This window comes from Pelobates fuscus, chromosome 8 (assembly GCF_036172605.1).
Source record: "Pelobates fuscus isolate aPelFus1 chromosome 8, aPelFus1.pri, whole genome shotgun sequence".
In the NCBI taxonomy this organism is placed as follows: Eukaryota; Metazoa; Chordata; class Amphibia; order Anura; family Pelobatidae; genus Pelobates; species Pelobates fuscus.
This window is the reverse complement of record NC_086324.1, coordinates 36614083-36635844: the sequence shown is the minus strand read 5'-3', so window position 1 is coordinate 36635844 and position 21762 is coordinate 36614083. Positions and strand designations below refer to the sequence as shown.

General features: G+C 35.4%; 1 protein-coding gene across 2 annotated transcripts in view; it reads right to left on the bottom strand.

Moving 5' to 3' along the window:
• Positions 1-21762, bottom strand: part of CSRNP3 (cysteine and serine rich nuclear protein 3) — a 117646-nt gene that overhangs the window by 37085 nt on the left and 58799 nt on the right. Inside the window, exon 1 of one of the 2 annotated variants that reach the window (XM_063429689.1) lies at positions 11787-12070. The exons of the other annotated variant lie outside the window; for it this stretch is intronic. The gene's annotated coding sequence lies outside the window, so the exon portion shown is untranslated. Of the gene's footprint in view, positions 1-11786; positions 12071-21762 lie in introns of those variants that run through there. 2 annotated transcript variants of the gene reach the window in all.

The window sequence follows — 21762 nt, the reverse complement described above, 5'->3', positions numbered from 1 at the left end:
AACAGTGTTAAAATGTGCACCCCCACAACACAACCCAATGTGGGGTAATATATTCGGTTACCTGGAGTAGATAAGGTAGATGATACAAATCTGGATAGAAAAACTATGGTTTTATGTTAACAGTATAGGCAAAAATGAAACAAAAAGGAAAAAACTTATAGTGTAGTATTTAATACAAAAAGACAAAAATATGTGGTAAAACTGACACTCACAATATAAAATGGAGCAAAAAAGTAATGTGCAATAAAAGCCTTGCCCCTTGTGGGGCCACTTATCTCCAGGAAGATGCACTCTTGAAGTCTCCATAGGTCCTGTGATGGCAAGTATCCCCTTCTGTTCAGATCCAAAATAGAAACTACTTGAAATGTTCCTTAAGGGGACGAACTCCTTCACTTGAAGCTTGTCCAAGACTCTTTGTGTGCAAATTTGTCTGCTCGATGCGTTTCGTCTGTATACCAGACTTTTTCAAGAGCTGCCCGTTCTCTGGCTTCTCTATGTTTAAATATCCCGCTAGGCGGTTTCTCCACCCCAATCTCCATCTTGACCTCCGTGTTTTGCATCTTCTTAGTCGTAACGTGATCATGCAAGTGTGGAAACGCATGCCCCCGGTACAGCGAGCGGAAAGACTTCTCTACATGCCCCCAGCTCCAACGTGCATGCACCCCACAGTGCCCACAGTGACACCTCACTCAGGATTCTAATCTCTTAAGTCACATCTTTTTTTCCCTCAATCAACTTTATTTAAATTGTCATTCAAAACAACTGTATATATGGTCACATCTTTCAGGGTATATAGGGGACTAAGTTAAACAGACATTTTCATATAAACATATACACCTATGGCAATATGAGAACTTCTCAATTCCTCTGTATAAACCAAAAATACTCTTAGAAAATGTTTTATAAATGTAAATTAAGTGCACAATATTAAGTGAAACAGACAGCAGATGGAAACGTCTATCTCGATTTACTTCATTCTCAGAAGTTGACCATTTTTGCCTTTAATGGTGGCACTTAAATTTTAGCAAGGTATTTTTGTCACATTACTTTCAGAGATACATCCTTCACCCTAATAATACTCTCATCAATGAGGGCATTTAGTGTCAGCGGATACAACCCTTTAAATGCAGTGTTAACCTCCTAAAACATACACGTCCTTCTGTTTGCTAATAGTTTGATCCCTCGCTGATGCTGCACTGGGCACAGTGGAACAATTGCATGATATTGGAATAATCAGTTAGTAATACGAGCAGGAGACGTGCTTTTTAACACTTTTGTTACGATTACTTGTCCCTATATATAACAAATATGTATTTGTGAGATGTGAAAATTTAAATTAAATGTATAAATCCACACTTATTTACATTACAACCTCCATTTTAGCTCCCTGTCCATCATTGTTATAAACTCTGTCCTTTGCACCCGCAGTCAGCACAGAGAAAGCATACAGAGAAGATGATAAATTAGTATTATTAATATTATTTGGTATTTATAAAGCATCAACAAATCCCACAGTGTTGCAGACAATTTGTAGACAAATAATTAACACATACTGATACATAAGAAACTTGCAGACAATTTGTAGACAAATAATTAAGACATACTGATACATAAGAAACAGAGGACCCTGTCTAGCAAATACACTACTCGCAGGCTTCCAATATAAAGAAAATAAATTAATTAAAGTTAATATTTTCTCCTCCTCATCTGTAATGTTTGACCTCACTTTGCATTGTCCATGGATGTTAGATGTAGTTTTCTAAAACCTAATAATTTTAAAGAAAATCTAATAAATAAAAAAGGTAACATATGTTACAGATGATATTCAAAGTTTCACTTGGTGACAGTGACAGTTGCCCTTTAATGTTTTTATTAGTTTTTTGCTATCACTTAAATTGCTGTATTTATTTATGATGACTTGCTGTGTGGCCTATTAAAAAGGGGAAATACGAGGGCAGGTAATTGACACAAAAAATAAAATAATGTCAACAGGACCATAAAAGAGGTTAAGAGGTCTCTGCTCAAACAAGCTTACAATCTACAATCAGTGAAATAGCGCTACTCAATAGCTGAACTTGACACATAATTTCAGTACTTAACTGCCAATCAGCATAAAGACTGCTACAGTGGTTTACGTTGCTTTTATCCCACCAGCAATGTTTTTTTCCTTTTCCATGTCTTTTAATTAATTGCACAATTGTTTTGTGAAAATGCTGACTCTGAAAGACTTTTGTTAACAAAATGTTCTTCTTACATCAAATCAAATTTTAGTAAACATACCTCTCATTTTAGTTGTCTCAAAGTAAGCGTCCAGTGTTTACGTATAAATTGGAGAAATTAGTAGTATTCTTTGGTGTTAAACATTTATCTAAAAAAATTCAAAGATTCTTCCAATTTTTTTTTAACAGTCTAATGCAATTAATTATGTAAACATTATTCACTGCACATTATAATTGAAAACAGTAAGACCCCATTTTTTATTTTGGCATATTATTTCACATATAGCCTGCACTGGTTGTGCCTTATTTGCATATGACCTATAAAATGAAACTGGAAATAAATATTGAATCAGTTGTCTGATTGCATTCAGTTTTTGTGTATTGAAATACTTGATCATATCGTAATCCTACATAAATTCATTGGATGTTTAAAGTGATTCTATGTAGAATTTTATTTTATACTTTATTTTATAAAATAAAAAGTTAAACATGTTGGATTTACAAGATGAATTAGGAGAAGTAGGTACCATAACACATTGTCACTATATTTTGTATCTTCTCTTATCTGATTTATAATCAAAAGATTAGACTATACACTTATTGAATCCTCTTTAAAGGAAAAAGAAAACATTTTTAAACATTTTTGCATCTTTCTAAAGAGTTTTTGCAATTTCATTTACAAGAAAATTGCACAGGGTAACGTTTCCATAAATTATAATAAATTAAGTTGTCTTGTAAACATGTATTTACTGATTGCGCTAGCTTGCAACATGCGCTTGATTATAAGTTTTACATAAGTAGTAAACAGCACTTTACAATATTAAGAAAGCCAATTTTATATTTTTATTTCCATCTGCAATTTGAACCTTTACATTGTCACTAAATGTTTATCTTCTCTTATATAAGTTATAACTATTAAATTAGACTATACATTTATTGAATCCTCTTTTAAAAAAGCAAAACAATATTTTAGTATATTTCTAAAGAGTTTTTGCAATTTAATTAACAAGAAAATTGCAGAGGGAAATATTTACATAAATTATAATAAATGATTCTAAATAATCTTTCTGTACTTTTTTTTTTAACCTCCATACAGATGTATGTTCAAATTTACATGCATGATAACGCAGGCAATACCTTAGTTTAAATAAAAATAATATCTTTTAGAATATTGGTGCAGTTTGGAGGAGATATAGAAAATCATGGTTAACAAAAAATCTAAATGTGGAGCAATAACCGTAAGAACCAATGGAATGTTCCTACTGATTCCATTGGTTTCCATGGTGATTACTCTTCCTTTAGTACTGCGCCCTACATTTGTGTTGGTGACGCTTTAACACATTTCTCCCTTTGTATCCCATTTGAACTGCTTTATTTTTTGGTTTAAAGTTCATTAAAATGTTTACAAGAAAAACGGCAAAATACAGAATACAGTATTACAAGGACAACACAGCTTAGGCATAATAATAATAAACATTTTTGTAATTCTTATTGTATTGTAAAAGTGCAGAAAAAAATGAAAGAAAAATAAAGAAAATAGTGAAAAGATCTTGACAATAATTACACAGACTCATTTCTAAACACATTTATTGTAGGTTAAAGACACGAAAAGAGGGGCGGAGGGATCTGGTCCACAACAGGGGCTGTTTCATTTATTTTTGTTCACAGTTTTAATTCATTAAAAAAGATTTATCGTTTTATATAATATTTGCTTGTATATAGCTAGTCATATATCAAAATTGAAAAGGTGATAGGACAGATCTACAGATTATAGACTGCCTGTATTGACAGTGATGCATTGCTGGTAGGGGAGGGATTTTAATCTGAGTGGATGTGAAGTATTAACCTTTTGATATGCGACAGCGGGGGATGACTCTCTATGGGAAAAGAAGGTTAAAGTGAGTATGACTGGGGGTCTAGGTAAACCTGTCATGTCGCTTGTCATGTAAAAATTACATGGTAACCTTATACAAAATAACATTTAATCTATACATGGTGAAAAACAGATTGCTTGCACTGTGTTAAGATGACATGTTTAACCCCTTAAGGACACATGCAGTGGTGTATCCTGGTTTTGTGCTGCAATAGGCAGAACAAAACTCAGGCGCCCCCCCCCCCCCCCCGCGCGCCACCTCCACCCAACCTTTACCCCACCCCGCATTCTAAACACACACACACACACTCACTGACAGATACGCATACACTAGCTAACAGAAACACACACACTAATAGACAAACTCACACTCAGTAACAGACAAACTCACACTCAGTAACAGACAAACTCACACTCAGTAACAGACAAACACACTAACAGACACACGCTAACAGACACACGCTAACAGACACACACACACTCGCTAACAGACACACACACACACTCGCTCACTAACAGACACACACACACTCGCTCACTAACAGACACACACTCACTCGCTCACTAACAGACACACACTCACTCACTCACTAACAGACACACACACACTCACTAACAGACACACACACACTCACTAACAGACACACACGCACTCGCTAACAGACACACACTCGCTCACTAACAGACACACACTCACTCGCTCACTAACAGACACACACTCACTCACTCACTAACAGACACACACTCACTCACTAACAGACACACACTCACACACACACTCACTAACAGACACACACACACTCACTAACAGACACACACACACTCACACTCACTAACAGACACACACACACTCACACTCACTAACAGACACTCACATTAACACTTTTTTTTTTTTTACTTTAACCCCCCCAGCCTCCTTACCTTTGGGAATGCTGGGGGGGGGGGGGGGGCTTCTTTTTTCCCTGGTGGACCAGTGGCTTTTTTTTTTTTTACTTTAACCCCCCCAGCCTCCTTACCTTTGGGAATGCTGGGGGGGGGGCTTCTTTTTTCCCTGGTGGTCCAGTGGCTTTTTTTTTTTTACTTTAACCCCCCCAGCCTCCTTACCTTTGGGAATGCTGGGGGGGTAGGGGGGGCCTTCTTTTTTCCCTGGTGGTCCAGTGGCTTTTTTTTTTTTACTTTAACCCCCCCAGCCTCCTTACCTTTGGGAATGCTGGGGGGGCCTTCTTTTTCCCCTGGTGGTCCAGTGGCTGCTGGGCGGTCGGGCGGCGCTGCTGGGCGGGCGGCGAGGGAGCACTTCCTTTGAGCTGTCTGCTCAGCTCCCTCGCGCGCCGCACAGTGAGGCTGGGAGGCGGAGCCGGAATATGACGTCATATTCCGGCTCCCAGCCTCACTGTGCGGCGCGCGAGGGAGCTGAGCAGACAGCTCAGGGGGAGTGCTCCCTCTCCGCCCGACCGCCCAGCAGCAGCCCAGCATGTCTGTTAGCCGCAAGGCTAACAAGACATTTGCCTTGGGAATTTGGGGGGCGGCTTTTTTTGCCACCCCCTGGAAAATGCCGCCCAAGGCAAATGCCTTGTTTGCCTCGCGGCTAATACGCCCCTGGACACATGACATGTGTGACATATCATGATTCCCTTTTATTCCAGAAGTTTGGTCCTTAAGGGGTTAAAGGAACCCTATGGTGTCAGGATTCACTGCAGCTGGTCCTGCCTGGCTCCACCTTTATTCTTGAGATCATGGAATATGATAGACATACATAGGAAAGCATTGGGAGGCTATTGCGCATGCGCAGCAAAACACCATAGTCGCCAATCAGAATACCCTCATAGAAATGTGTTGAAACAATGCATCTCTATGAGGAACATTCAGCGCCTCCATGCAGAGAGTGAAGATGCTGAACGCCAGCGCTGCACACAAGGTAGGTGGGTACCTTAGGTACAGATTGGATAAATATAACTTTTAATTGCTTGCTATTTGGTGATTTCACTTGAAAATGCATAGATTAAATGATATAATTTACCCAAAGGGGACATTGTCTTGCTCATATTTGTGAATGACAAGTCAACTTTACAGGAAGTGTAAGATGACAATTAAAGAAGAATGGATTCAGTTCAGATAAGATTGAAGACCTCCCATGAAACTGAATTATCCTGAATTACTTTTTTGACTTATGATTTAATAACAAAATACAGAATTATAGGACTGATCACATGCTAATTGGTTAATAAACCAAAGGGTCATTAGAGTTTATAAATTTCGTTTATTTTTCCATGTTCCATAACACTACATATAATATGGCATCCATGGTGATACGAACTAAGGAGAGAAAATTGCACGGTCTCTTTCTCCCGAGCCATCTGCAATTATATGAGATGAAGGAAAGAGAATGAATTATTGGGGCAGATGGTAATCTGGCGTTACAACTCCCACTTATCTGAGAGTACCATTTCCAATAATCTCTGGCAGCCTGAAACATGTATGTCAAAGATCTACCATGAAATTAGAGGCTTTGTGTGAATATATATAACATCCACCATCTTTACATAGCTGTCAGTATGCAGCTTAACACACAAAAATATATAAATATAATTCTAAAATATGAAATAAGCAGAATTTGTGTTTGCATTAAACATAATCTAAAATTAAATTCTAAAAAATATTTTTCCATTTTCCAGCATGATTCTCAGAATGTAGAACATAATGTTGCACTTGTATATGTTCTATTAGCCCTTTCACTGCTTTCTGTGATAAGAATTATAATATATCAGAACAAAGGCATCTATCAGTCACCAGAATTGCTTATATTGCAGTGTTTGAACATTGTTCTATATAAACAGCACATTGCCAGTTGGCTTTTTGATGTATAAACTATTTATTTTTATTATTTAGAGTTTATTATTATTTATAGGTATGTGGGAACAGGCAGCCTGTAGAATGTTGAAAGGTTTCACAAGAATTCGTTGGCATAGAGCTGCACTTTCTGGTATATTTAATTTCATTTAATCTGTGGGAAATGACATGAGCACGTAGTCTTCATTAAAATAAATAAACAAACAAATATTTGATCGTCTTATTAATTTACAGATCTACATAACACTACACTTTGACTACGAATTGGTTCAGTTAACAAGTTAATGAACAGATTAGAGAACAGATTAGAGATCAAAGGTTTTAACCTAAAATATACAAAACACATTAAACTATATATTAAATGTCCTCTTGAGGTTGTGCTGATATAGTAATCAGCTTGTACATTTACAAGCGAAATACACGTATTGGTGACTAAAATCCTGTCGGTTACTCTATTGCATGTTAACTTGCCCAGACGGTTAACGCTCAGAAGGTTAAGAATACTAGCTGAATTCCTATTACCCATTGAAGTAAATCAACAGCTTACTAAACCCCACCTTGTGTTCTAACTATCGAAACTGAAAGTCATTTATTTAAATCAGGGATTTTAGGTCACATCCTGCTGCTGTCCTCACTTGAATGACTATACAATTAAAAACCACACTGGCAGCGTTGAGAAGCTAGCAAGCAAACAGTATAAATGAATAACACAATATAATCAAGCTGGGGTTCAAAAGACCCCTCCCAAACTAAGAGGTAGCCACTTAGTTACATCCTAATCCACCATAACACGTGAGGAATCAGGCAAAATTTGGACCATGTGGTCTACAGTTCCTTTCCACATAACTGTTCACCTCACTCTACATAGTGTGGGGCCAGTACGTGCCAAAATCTGGCATGTATCAATATTTAAAAAAAAAACATGAAATAACTGTGCGAAAAGCCCGACTATGTCAACGTATAATCTAATTGAATAAAATACAAAACAGAAATAATTTATCACGTGCACTTGTTTCTGACCTATTAAATGTCAACGTTTTCACACACTCAACATATAATACAAATGTTTATATTTAACGCAGCTACCATTAATTAATATTTAAGCTCCTTGATTATGCATTGACATCATTTCCCCTGCTCTTACAAGAGTAACGAATGGGTTAACGTCCTCCTTTCTTAATTAATTAGAATTTTTAGACATTTCATTGTGTTTTTTTTAGCACATAGATGGTAATCCCACAACTATTTGGACAATACATGATTTTAGCCACAGGAGGTCACTTAGCTCTTTCAATGGACCAAGTCAATTCAGGTCTTTTTTTAAACCAAAGGAACAGTGAGATTAAATGGTGCTTAGCACACACTGACCTGCTTTTATTTCTAATGCTAAAATATGTGGTTGTCCAGTCTACCATTCAATTTGAATACACCGATGAGCCAAAAGACATCAAATGTGTCCCATATAACAATCAGAATCCAATAGAGAGATCTCCAAACAAAGAGAATTATTGTCATCATGTGCTTTTCTCTAGTTTATTCTTATTGTAGTGCACATAATATTCCATATGTATTTATTTGACAAGTCTTCCCTGCCATCAGTTGGACAAAAGACATATACTAAGATAGAAGCATTCTTAACAACACTATGCATGACCCAATTGTATACACACTGGGATACTGAATGCAGCTGAAATTAATTCATGAAGCAATTCCAATCTTAACCGGTGCAAGGGTAATTATTTTTAATTTCATGAAAAACGAATATTAATTGCGTCGCAGACATTGGTGTAGCTACAATGTATCATGTAAGGGCTTACCATTTAATACTAGTATTGTAGATTTTGGCCTTTATCAATGTTTGGGCATTATTTAATCTATTTAGTCAATTATCGGGTCTTGCACCTGTATGCAATTTTTCACTAAACCGTCAAAGCAGGTTATTGAACCGTAAGCTAAAGTTTTATATGAAATATTGCATTTTCAACTCATTTAGTCTTCATAGCATTTACTATATAGATTACAGATAACCATTTGGGTGCCAGAAGGTGGTAACAGCATCAAATTGAAAAGCAAATAATACTAACTAGTGAGATATTGCATCCAAATATATAACCAGCTCTATCTATCTATCTATCTATCTCTCTATCTATTATCTGTCAGCAGGACAAACTATATTCGTACCATATAAATAACATTAGATTCAGCAATTTCAGTATTTAAATATTTATAACAGTCTAAAATTAGCTTTTCTACAAGGGCACGAAAACAAAAGAACTTGTATTCTGAATGAGTTCATTCAGAACAAACAGTAAAATGCAAATTGTCTCTGTGGTCTCATATAAATTAGTAGCTAGAATCCAACAATAGACAGGTCATTGTTCAATGAACTATTAGTTAAAATTTACTCTACCTACATATTTCTAATAAAATTGTGTTGCAGAAAGATTTTGATGTGTTATTTTAATGAATACCTGATAAAACATCCAAAACAGTTAAAAAAGTTAAAAGAACATATTTTGCATGCTAAGATAATAAGATTTATTACGTGTCTTTTATTTTGTATTAATAACAGAACATTTAACAGTCTGTTGAATTCTACATATGGTATATTTAATTTCATATTGTTGAATTCTACATGTAGTATATTTAATGTGATATATTTATTATATATAAACTATACTATCAAGATAATTTATACTTAATTATTATACTTTATGTTTTGTGGAACAATACAACACCTTTTCCATTACATTACACATAAACCATTGCAAGTTTATCTAATAACGTTAATAAGAATTCTCGTCTCGATCAAAATTAAAACAATATATTCCCTTCTTGCACACAAAGCTGATGATAAAGATGTGACTGACCCTATAATTATGACTGTAATTTGATTTAAATTAAACTATTTAAATTTATTGTAAATATTCTATATTATTTCTAAACAGCAACATAATTCTTTAGCACTGTCAGAATTACCTATTGCACTTAAATTAGGCCCAAGATTTCCCAAGGCAGATTTAAACCAAATAACTATTACACAGTATATTTCCTATTCAGTTTAGCTCCAGCCTTGTAACCTTTGAGCTCTTTTGCTCCACCCCCCACCCATTCTGCAGCCTAAGCTACTGTTGTTATTGTTGCCTCATTTGCATAACACCGGTAGAGAAGTAAAAAAGACTGAATGGGCAAGGAATTTGAGATTAAAACCCTCAAACTGATCATGAAGATCTGTAAAAAAAAAAAAAAAATAACAACACAATACTGATTATTAAATGCTGAACTGATTTACTGCCTCAATTGGCAGGCTCTCTTCATTTGTAATGTAAACAGAAAATAATGATGTATTAAAACTGCAGCAGCATGCTTTGATAATTAGGGTAAATTTTGATTTCTGCTTATAAATTGTGTTTTGAGGAGATTTCTAAGACACCCAGTACTGTATAAAGTACTGATTAAAAAACAACAAAACATTGGATTCAGTAAAATTTTTTTTTTTTTTTTTTGTATTTTCTTCATTGTTCATTTTGTCTTTTGCTACATCACCCTCGAATCCATTAAGCATTCTTGACAATGCTGTCTAGAATTTGGACTTGTTTTCACAATTAATGCTAATTGTGCACTATTTACTTTTAAACAAAGCCAGAATATTTGCATTTCGCTGATTTTCTTTGCAGTTCAAATTAATTTTTATAGTCTGTGATTGCAATGTAAATGAACCCAAAAACAAACAAGAAATAGTTTAAATAAAAACTGCCATTGCACATAAAATAAAACATTGGTTATGTTTGTGTGGATATTAAGGGACTATGAAAAATCATGTGACAAAATGTGATGGTACAACTGGACAACAAAGACTAGAATTTTATCAGCTACATTGTCTTATTAGAAAATGATTGTCATCTATAATATAATAAACAAACAAACACACGTTTAGTTCTCAGTTTCTTTATGCACACACATATATACATTTATATATTATACTTTCAAGAATGTATATGCATATACAACCAACTCAATATCTCTCTCTATATATAGAAAAATCTATCTATCTATCTATCTATCTATCTATTTATCTTGATATGTATATTTAAATGTGAGTGTGAAATGAACTATGATATTGAATGAAAATTAAAACATACTTGCTTATCGAAAAAATATTTAACACAAATTGTTCTTTCTTGTCAAAAAATAGAATATTATGCGTAATAAGTGTATATCATATTTAATCGTCATACATTTTTGAGTTGTTTCTAGATAATCATAATCATTTATATAAAAAATTTCACAATGCATTTGTTTTTTAAAGATATTAACCGTTTTTTTATTTTATTTATATTTTATTGCATAACAGATATTATACATATTATCTTAATTGCAAACAAGCAAATTCTTTTTCGAAGCAAAAAAAAGAAGCATAATCAAGCCAATTGCCAATTACATAATCAGCCCCCCCAAAAATAACCAAATTCTCCCAATACATGAATAAATAAAGACCGTATTGATTTTGTTCTTTCATAAAACAGTAAAAAAAAAAAAAAGATGCACTAACTCCATTGACAAATGATTCTCTCCGCTTATGTAATGAGTATTAATTTTTGCCACATTAACAGATGTTTTGTGTCTTTACTGAATAGGCCATTCAAATCCATATCCTGATATAAGAATGCATAATTAAACATGCATTCATAGGAATATAGCCATACATGGAATGAATAGTAACATGATGGATATGTTTCCTGTTTATTAACAATACTCTAAAGTGTCAGGCACAAACATGCGTCTACATCATGTATGAAATGTAACACACAAAAAGAATTCTGTTATAAAACACAAAATATCCTGACCTGCTCAGTCTGCTGTTTCCCAGTCCATGTACTCTTGATATAAAGAAATCCTATTTATAAATCCATTTCAGGTTAACGTCTGTTTTGCTTTTCTAGCAGTGCCTGGTCGTTGTTATTTCTCCTCTTCTGCATCCGAACAATTTTTTTTATTAAAGAAGATATCCCCAGCACAGTGTTTTATTGCTGGTAACATATGCTTTATTGTTCCCCTTCAAGAGCTCCAGTCTGCACAAAGACTCATTACCTACTGTTTGTGGAACAGCTTCAGCCTTACTGAGCTTGCCTGTGTGGTGATCACATGGGAGTCTTGTCTAAAAAAACGCCAAGCTCCCACTGAATGCACTGTCTACAGATATTTCTATCAGCTGAGCCTTAGCAAGAGGAAGGACTAACAAATCAACGGTCTGTTTGAAGTCATTAATCCACTACAAATCATGGAAAAGCCTTCAACAACATGTTTTTCTGCTGAAGGAAGAATGTAATCTCAAATCACTTGAAGGAATTTCCACTAAATTAGCCAAATAGTCATTTTAGCCAGTCAATAAAATCGCTTATGGATATTTCATGCGTGTTTTGCCCTAATTAGTGAATATATAGATAATATTGGTTTATACAAATCTTTGTTTTTTCTTTTTTTTTGGGGGGGGGGGAGAGGGGAGTAAGGGGGAAGGCAGAGCCGCAGATGTCCATTCAGATATTCAGTTCAAATATTTGTTTTTTTTTTATAGTATAATATACAAACGTATGCCTATAGTTGGAGATTTATACCGTGCGCAGCTTATCTGCCAAAAATGACCATGAGTCTGATAAAGAAGACACATTTTTTTTTGCCAAATTACACACACCTGAAACAAGCAACAGTCATCTTCATTGATCTAGCAGAATCGTTCTTTCTTTTTTCTTTCTTGATAGAGAGATAGATAGATATGCCAGTTTTGTGAGCTTAATATATAAATACCACAATGTAGATTGTTTAATATAATGTTTCTTCTAAACAATCTGCTTTTCGGTTTACATAAGATAATTCAGACATTTTTGATGTTAGGCCTCTTGATGTATGTTTGGAAAGAAGTGAAAATGTAATCCCTCAATGTTCAAAACACTGCCCATGTTATCATCAGGATGTGAACATTGATGGGGAAGTTGGACAGCGAGGTGAACATATCCACTATTATACTGAAAATATAATACATGTATGTATAGTAACACATTTGTTTCTTGTTAGCGACAGAACTTCCAGTTACAAAATTTGTTTGAATCCTGATTAATGCCAATTGCTCCCATGGGTTCCGAAAATATTACTATTCAGGACCAAGTTGTGAAATGTCATCAGTGAGAACTGTAATGATATATATACATGAGTCAAATGATTTGCACGGGTCTATAAAACATTAGATATGGTTAAGCACATTGGGGTAGAAGCCATATTCCCTGGTCAGAATAAGTAGTCTTGTAGTCACTTCTAACATTACAAACAGTAGCAGTAAGCATCATAAGTTTTGAGACATTATTAACGTATTTACATTGTAATGATTGAACCTTTTAGTGGAACTTCAGACCAACATAAAATGTCTACTTTATTAACACCATCAACGTTCTAAAGCTATATTGACATTAAACAAAGTGGTTATTTCTGGATATTTTCCATCAACATAACATCTTGACTGACCAATTTGTTACAATGGAAAATACCATTACTGGTCCTTAAGTTCTTTCATTTCCATAAAAAAAAAAAAAAATTATCAAAGCTTTTGAGAATTGCATTGATTTTAATAACATTTGCATTGCTCAAATGAATAGAAGAAATCTTGCTTGCAAATTAGATGTCTTTGTGGTGCACAGTAGGTTACAAATGTTTCGGTGCTGTTCTTTAAACACTATTTCTTAGTAGTAAGTGCTGTGCCAGTCGTTCTCATGTAGATCAACATTGATATGTAGGAAGAGAAGAGATCTTTGTTTTTCTTTTTTATAAAGAGGAGCTGCAGACAATTAAAGACAAAATCCCTTTAGCTTGAAAGACGTGGTGGCTCTGGTCATTACCCCAGCTGTCTTTTGCTTCTCAAGAAATGGCATTTAAAAAAAAAAAAAAAAAGTCATGTCTTCTGAGAATACAAAATCAGCCTCTAGTGAGCTAATTATTATTAATAATGCCTATGAGATGTGACATATGGATGAATACCTAGTCAAATTTGAAAACTAGTTTACTTTGTTCAAAAAAATATAAATTTTAACATATCAAATAAAGAACAATAATCCTAACATATTAAAATTCTTGCTATCCGAAATAAAATAAGGACAAAGTGAAACATATATTGATATATTGAGGAAAGTATGTAATTTAGCTCAGATTAAAAACATTTCTAAGTTTTTGCCGTATCTAACATTCTTGAAGCGGTTGTCTCTCCTCACCTTCTCACAAATACTAATGACTAGTATGAGTTTAGAATGGTTCGACGGGATTCATAAAAAATACAAGGCTAATAATGAGTATTTGCTTATGTATCTATATTATTGCATGCCATTCAGTTTTATTATGTCACATTTAGTTACTAATTAAATTGTTGGAAATATATTTTGATATTTAAGTCTGTTTGTGCTTCAGGGTAAAACATGGACTCTATCTATCTATCTATCTATCTATCTATCTATCTATCTATATGTCTGTCTATCTATCATCTATCTATCTATCTATCTATCTATCTATCTATCTATCTATCTATCTATCTATCTATCTATCTATCTATCTATCTATCTATCTATCATCTATCTATCATCTATCTATCTATCTATCTGTCTATCTATAATCTATCTATCTATCTATCTATCTATCTATATATCTATCATCTATCTATCTCTCTATCTATCTATCTATCTCTCTATCTATCTCTCTATCTATCTCTCTATCTATCTATCTATCTATCCCATTATAAACATACATTTACTGCTTACATTATTACAATTTAAAACAATGTTGGCAAAGCCCTCGTTGATGACAGGCTAGAGCAGGAGAACTCTTCTACTGGTGGTTCTCCTGCTCTCCATTACATAACCCTAAGCACATGGTAGATTAGCATAGGGCTTAAGAAAAATAAGTAACTAATTTAGGATATTGATGCACTTTCCTTGAAGGGTGTCAGCATCTTGAGGGAGACTTGCCCAGCTTGTTATAATATTTCTAAGCATGGCCAGTAGCAAAGGAAATGGGTGGTATGTAGCAGAGACCCACATATCCATCATAATGATAGCAAGGTTGGCACTGGAAAGGATAAGTTAATGAAAATCACCTTAAGCAATTATATATATATCACTTTTCTTTATGATAAATTAAACATGTGCTGCTTAAGGAAGTGTTAAACCTAAAGTGAACCTATCTGGACATGTGCAATTTAAACAGCTGCACTCCAATGCAAGTTATTTATGAATAAAATATTAATGCTTTTTAAATCAGTCAATCAATCTCACATTTCAAAGCACATCATCTTGTTAAAATAAAAATTAACCCCATTAATATATTGGTAATTTTTTACTCATTAGAATTTCCCAATTATCTTCGTTCTATACTGCATTTTTAGGATTTCCACGAACAGGGGCTTTCACTATCAATACAGCTTATGAACATACACTTGCATTTTATAGTGTTCTTAGAAAGTTTGATCACAACTGAAATGTTAGTATGTGTTTTGTTAATTCTATTTATCTTGAACATTTTGTATCGCAAACTCCTGCTGATGATGTTGACATGAATAACACAAATGCATCCTATTTGAATTACAGCTGTAACTTGAATACTACAAAATTAAATCTGTGGAAAATAGACAGGAAGAGGCTACTGGTGAAGGTCGAGTAACTTTTATTTAATAGTCTTTTGGTGTTTTATGTAAATTGTATTGTCAGTTGTTAGTGTCTATTTTATTGTTTGACTGTTTTATATTTTTGAGCTTTAAAATACTTTTTTTTATTTTTTTGAGCTTTGAAATAAAATACACCTTGCAGCTGTACACATACAAAGTTAGTCTATGAAAGTTAAAAACCGTGTGAAGTCTTCACTGCAGGGCAATTTTTTTGTTTTGTATTTTCACTAAAGACAATATATGTTTTTAGGGAGTTCCTTGACTCTTATTCAATGCAATTGCCAGCAAAACCCCCAAAACTGTTTACCACTGGTACAATTATGCAAAAAAGATAAAAAAAGAAAATTTAATAAAAAAATATTTATTAAGTTTATTTACTAATTCCCATAAAAGCCTGCAAATCAATTAAAAAGACACCTGAAGGTTAAGCTCTTAGGCTAAATTCTCCACTATTTGTTTTTTTTCCCAGTTATAAATGCTGAATTTGAAGTATGCCAGGGAAAACATAGCATATATAACTATTATAATAGCACAAACATAACGCTAAAAGCTAGTTCAATTAAAATGAAATAATACAAGTGACTGTTGTCAATGATTCCACAGCATTTAAAGAGCAACCACCTTTTCACATGATTTTAAATATCTTTACTATTTATAATATAATATATTTAACAATTATGCGTTTCTAAGCTTTAAGCCGGAACTGAGTGCTTCCATTTTGACTCCCAGTTAAAGGGACACACCACTGCCCAAATACAAAATAAATAAACATCTCTCTCTAGTATATATACACCACAATGACAACGTGCATGCATTATTATGAATTTTTCAAATTGTCGGTGTATTTATGATCAGTTTACAAAAGCTGCAGTTCTCTTGTCTGATTTATTTGCAAGCCCTCCTCTTCAAACCCCGCCCAGACTTTCGGTGGCTGTCCAATCAAAGACTTTCCAATGCAGGTGCTCCGGGCAATTTCTGCCATGAAAGTTTAGCTCCACCACGCTCACCAAACCAGGAAGATAAAGGACCGGTTGTCTGCTTGAATGCCAGAGGGGTGTAACCAGGTTAATTTATAAAACTGACAATTTCTATTGAAATCTGCATTTTTTTTACAAAATGTAAAAATAAATAGGTCACTGTTCATACATACAGCTTTTAGGCAAACTGAAGTGGTCTAGAGCAGTGGTTTCCAACCCAGTCCTCAAGTACCCCCTAACAGTCCAGGATTTAGGGATTACCCAGTTGTGTCTAAGGTGGTTTTAGAAAAGAAAAAAAAAACACTTTAGACATAACATCCTAAATCCTGGAATGGTAGGCAGGGGCGTATTAGCCGCGAGGCAAACAAGGCATTTGCCTTGGGCGGCATTTTCCAGGGGGCGGCAAAAAAAGCCGCCCCCCAAACGCCCAGGGCAAATGCCTTGTTAGCCTTGCGGCTAACTGACATGCCTGCTGGGCAGTGCTGGCGGGCGGGCGGGCGGGCGGCCGGCGAGGGAGCACTTCCTCTGAGCTGTCTGCTCAGCTCCCTCGCGCACCGCACAGTGAAGCTGGGAGCCGGAATATGACGTCATATTCCGGCTCCGCCTCCCAGCCTCACTGTGCGGCGTGCGAGGGAGCTGAGCAGACAGCTCAGAGGAAGTGCTCCCTCGCCGCCCGCCCGCCCGCCAGCACTGCCCAGCAGCCACTGGACCACCAGGGAAAAATAGGACCCCCCCCCCCCAGCATTCCCAAAGGTAAGGAGGCTGGGGGGGTAAATTTAAAATAAAAATAAAAATGTGTTAAATATGTGAGTGAGTGAGTGTGTGTCTGTCTGTTAGTGTGTCTGTGTATGTCTGTTAGTGTGTCTGTGTATGTCTGTTAGTGTGTGTGTGTGTGTGTGTCTGTCTGTCTGTTAGTGTGTCTGTGTATGTCTGTTAGTTTGTGTGTCTGTCTGTCTGTTAGTGTGTGTATGTCTGTTAGTGTGTGTGTATGTCTGTTAGTGTGTGTGTGTATGTCTGTTAGTGTGTGTGAATGTCTGTTAGTGTGTCTGTGTATGTCAGTGTGTGTGTGTGTATGTATGTCTGTTAGTGTGTATGTCTGTTAGTGCATGTATGTGTGTCTGTTAGTGTGAGTGTGTGTGTGTATCTGCTAGTGAGTGTGTGTCTGTTAGTGAGTGTCTGTTAGTGAGTGTGTCTATAAGTGTGTGTGTGTTTCTGTTAGCAAGTGTGTGTTTCTGTTAGCTAGTGTATGCGTATCTGTAAGTGAATGTGTGTGTGTGTGTATTTAGAAGGCGGGGCGGGGAAGGGTGGGGGTGGTGCGGGCGGGGGAAGGGTTGGATTGGGGTGGCGCGGGCGGGAGGGGGGCGCCTGAGTTTTGTCCTGCCTAGGGCAGCACAAAACCAGGATACACCACTGCTGGTAGGTGGTACATAAGGACTTGGTTGGGAAGCCCTGCTCTAGAGGTCTGCAGTGTACCTTTAATCATTGCGAGAAAAAAGCAACTAGAGAACAAAGAGGCTTCCGTTTCTCCTACTCTGATGACTTGTGTGTCCTTTGCCAAGACTGAACTGTATAGTTATGTCAATTGCTAAACCTTTAACATACATTTAAAAAAAAAAAAGAACATCACATAAAAATGTAAGCACGAGTTACACGTGATTTTTTTAACATTTTATTCTGTAATTTACAGAGAAATCATGGTTTCTCTTTAACACAAGAGAGCTGAGTCATTCTCTCATTATACACATCCACAGACAAGCCTCTTGGGAAATCGCAGGCTCCTTTCATAACATTTCTCAGTAGTCAATGATATCTGACGACCACTACATCAGGTTTTATTTTAATTAACTATAGACATTTTCCTTAAGTAATTAAATTACAAATAATAGAAACTCTACAATTATAGAATTGTTGACATAATAGTAACAGTAATAATAATAATAATAATAATAATAATAATAATTATATATAGGATGTTTGTGTAATCCCCTTCCTTCACCACCAATATACATACTCATATTTTCTTTTAGCCCATAGTCCCCTTCTGGACCATCTGTGTAGGGCCAGAGTAATATTTTTAGCTTCACAAAAAGATTATTTATCTGCAGGCTCCATTCTGTCGATAGACTGAAATTGTTATTCATTATTCTCAGAAAGGGAAGGGAGAGAGGGGGCTCTGGGATTATATAGTGCACCAGAAGGATTATTTAGAAGGGGGTAGAGTAACGTTCAAAGCCCTGCATAGTACAAATAGTTAGGGCAACTGGACCTATATATGTTGGCAATTATGTACACATACACACATGGGCCTCAATTTAATTCCAGCAGATCACATTTATCTCTATTCCAAGTGGGAACCTACAATCTAAATCTAAAATATCAGCTTTGGTGATTTAGTTCCATTTATCAGAAACATAATCTGTGATAAAATGCATTTTTTACAATTTGCTTGCTGGCAGCACTAGCAGCCAGTGGACAAATAGTTACAAAAAAGTATTTGCAAGTCAATATGATCCCCCATGTTAGTATAAGGGAGATTTTAAACCCTCCTTATGCTCTCAGTCTACTAAACAGTGTGCAGCTAGTGGCTGCTCACAGTCATAAAATACTAGCAACTGGGCAGCTATTGCCATTAAAAAAATGCACCAGCAGTTGGGTGATATTATAATCAGAGCCCTCACCCTTTCTCATATGGGGGAAGGATGGGGGCACTAGGATGTCCATCCCAACTCCCACCCATAGTCAGTGTGGTAAGAGCACTAACTATAATAATAATCAGGCTGGGTTGAAAGTAGGTGCACTGTATCAGGCAAGCCCTATTAAGGGTTTTTCCATCATGTAATCTTATTCTGTGTGGAACCCTCTATGGGCTAACATGGATAATCTTTAATGCATTGTTCTGGAAGTTGGGTTGTTTTTTTTGCAATCTGGTTCTTTTTTTCATTCTATTACTTGTGTTGTGTTTTATTTTCTTAGTTGTGTTTGGAATTATGGACATTTGTGGGGCTAAAGAAAAGAAGGTTTAAGAAGAAAGATGTCAGAAGGTAAGTTTTATTTTTTAATCAGTATTAGATGTATTACCACCCCTCACTGTTTGTTAGGGTGAGTAGGGTAGGCAGAATATTATTAATTGGGAGAATTGGCTAGGGGTTTTGGCACCGGCTGCCACCCCTACGGGTTAAACTGAACTCAGTTTTAGAGGTGGACAATGGCATGTCCTTATATTTTACTAGTAGGGCTAGAGCGAACATTAGGTCCCCCCTTAATTATTGAAAGTATATTACTCTTAGTCACACATGGGTGGGGGCTAAAAGGGAGATTAGGTCTCCCAGGTTACTATACTTGGAGCAAAAAACCAACACCCAAGGTGGGGTGATGGAATGGCACTATGTCCATCCTGGCTATTACATAATTAGAGACACACCTGCCACATATGGTTGGAAATAGAGGGACATCAGGATGTCCCTCTGCTTTCCTTTTAATTTAATAGCCACCAGTCCACCGATGACCATGACAGGTACCAGGTACCTCCAGTATTTTACTAGCAATAGCTACCCAGTTGCTAGTTTTGTATAACTGGCAAACCACATGTTGCTTACTGTTTAGTTTAAATGGCCTACATCCTCAGCATAGTGAGTGGGGGCATAAGGGAAGTTTCAAATCCATATTAAACTGACCCCCAAAGCCTTTTTAAAAATGTAGGTAGTTTTATTTCAAGCAGGCGACCTGTATATTGGGTTGGATTGCTTGAATTTTCAGCTGATATTAAAATCAGCCAAACTGCAAAAATATAATGTCTGAACAATAATTGTTTTAATCAATAGAATTGAATCAAGGCCATCGTGCTTACTTTCTGATGACATGTTTACTGTCAGTTGACATTGTTGAAATACTAATACCTTTAAACTATTTACCAATTTGTTTTTGTCTATTTCTGTCATCTCTATTGTAGGTAAGAAATACTTTCTACTTCTTTGCTAATATTTCAAATCCCATCGCTCAAACGGTTTATACATTCACATTTCAGAAGATAAATTAGTAATTGAAAGTAATACAATTATGTAAATTAACATAAATCAAATGTAATGTCTATATGTCCGAATAGCAGTCTCTACACAAAATTCTTTATATACAAGCTCTTTATCCCAGGTTTTCAATAAATAACAGCTTTTGGTAATGAAGGGTTAAAGAATTATGCTCTGCAGTTGAAAAGAACATAAAAAATACCTTACTTTGTCTTGTAAAAGCAAGGAAATTACGCACTTGCTGTGTAAACAGAACAGTTTTATTTGATTTGGTTTGCAACTGTGTATCCTGGATACTACCTGAAAGATTAAAATCACAATATTGGTAGCAGCCTTTGTCTAATCCCATTTTAATTAAGAACCTTTTCACCCTGGAGGAAAATCCCAACTAGTTAATCAATACGGGAGTGTATAGGTAATATTTAACCTGCTTACAATATACATATGGTATTTGAGATCATTTGACAAATATATTATCATGAGCATTATGTGATGACTGAAGATATATAAAATATTATTCTATTTACAAAGCACCAAAATATTTTATTGTGGCGTACAATGAGTAGACGAAACATTTACCAGGGTTATTCACCTAATTCAAGGTCAAAGTTAGATAAAGAAAATTAGAGACTGTTTCCATTTGACCTATTACGGTCTTTAATTTGAAATTCACTTTTAATTCTCACTTTTGGGAATAACTCTTTTAAATAAAAAATGACAAATAAATGTTGGGGAATGGGAACAAGAGGTGATGATGGCCTTGCTCATGTGAAGAAGAGGGGTAGAGTTACCCAAGCCGTAACATGCAATCTACCCAGACGAGAAGACGGATTACCAGGTGTACAATGTAAATGTAAGAACATACAGTATTTATAAAAATGATATGCTAAAAAGGACAGCTCTAAACCATGAGCGTGAAATAGGATGAGATTTTATTTAACTCAGCCATTATGACCTGTCGTTTGCAATGGACCACACCTACTCCGGAGTTAATTTACTAAACAGCAAACTGCAGCAAATTGAAAATTGCTGCAAGCTATAGATAAGTTGAAAGGGCCATTTTGACTAAATTTTGCAATATGATTATCAATTCACTTTAATTCACTGTTTAGTGATAGTGAATAAA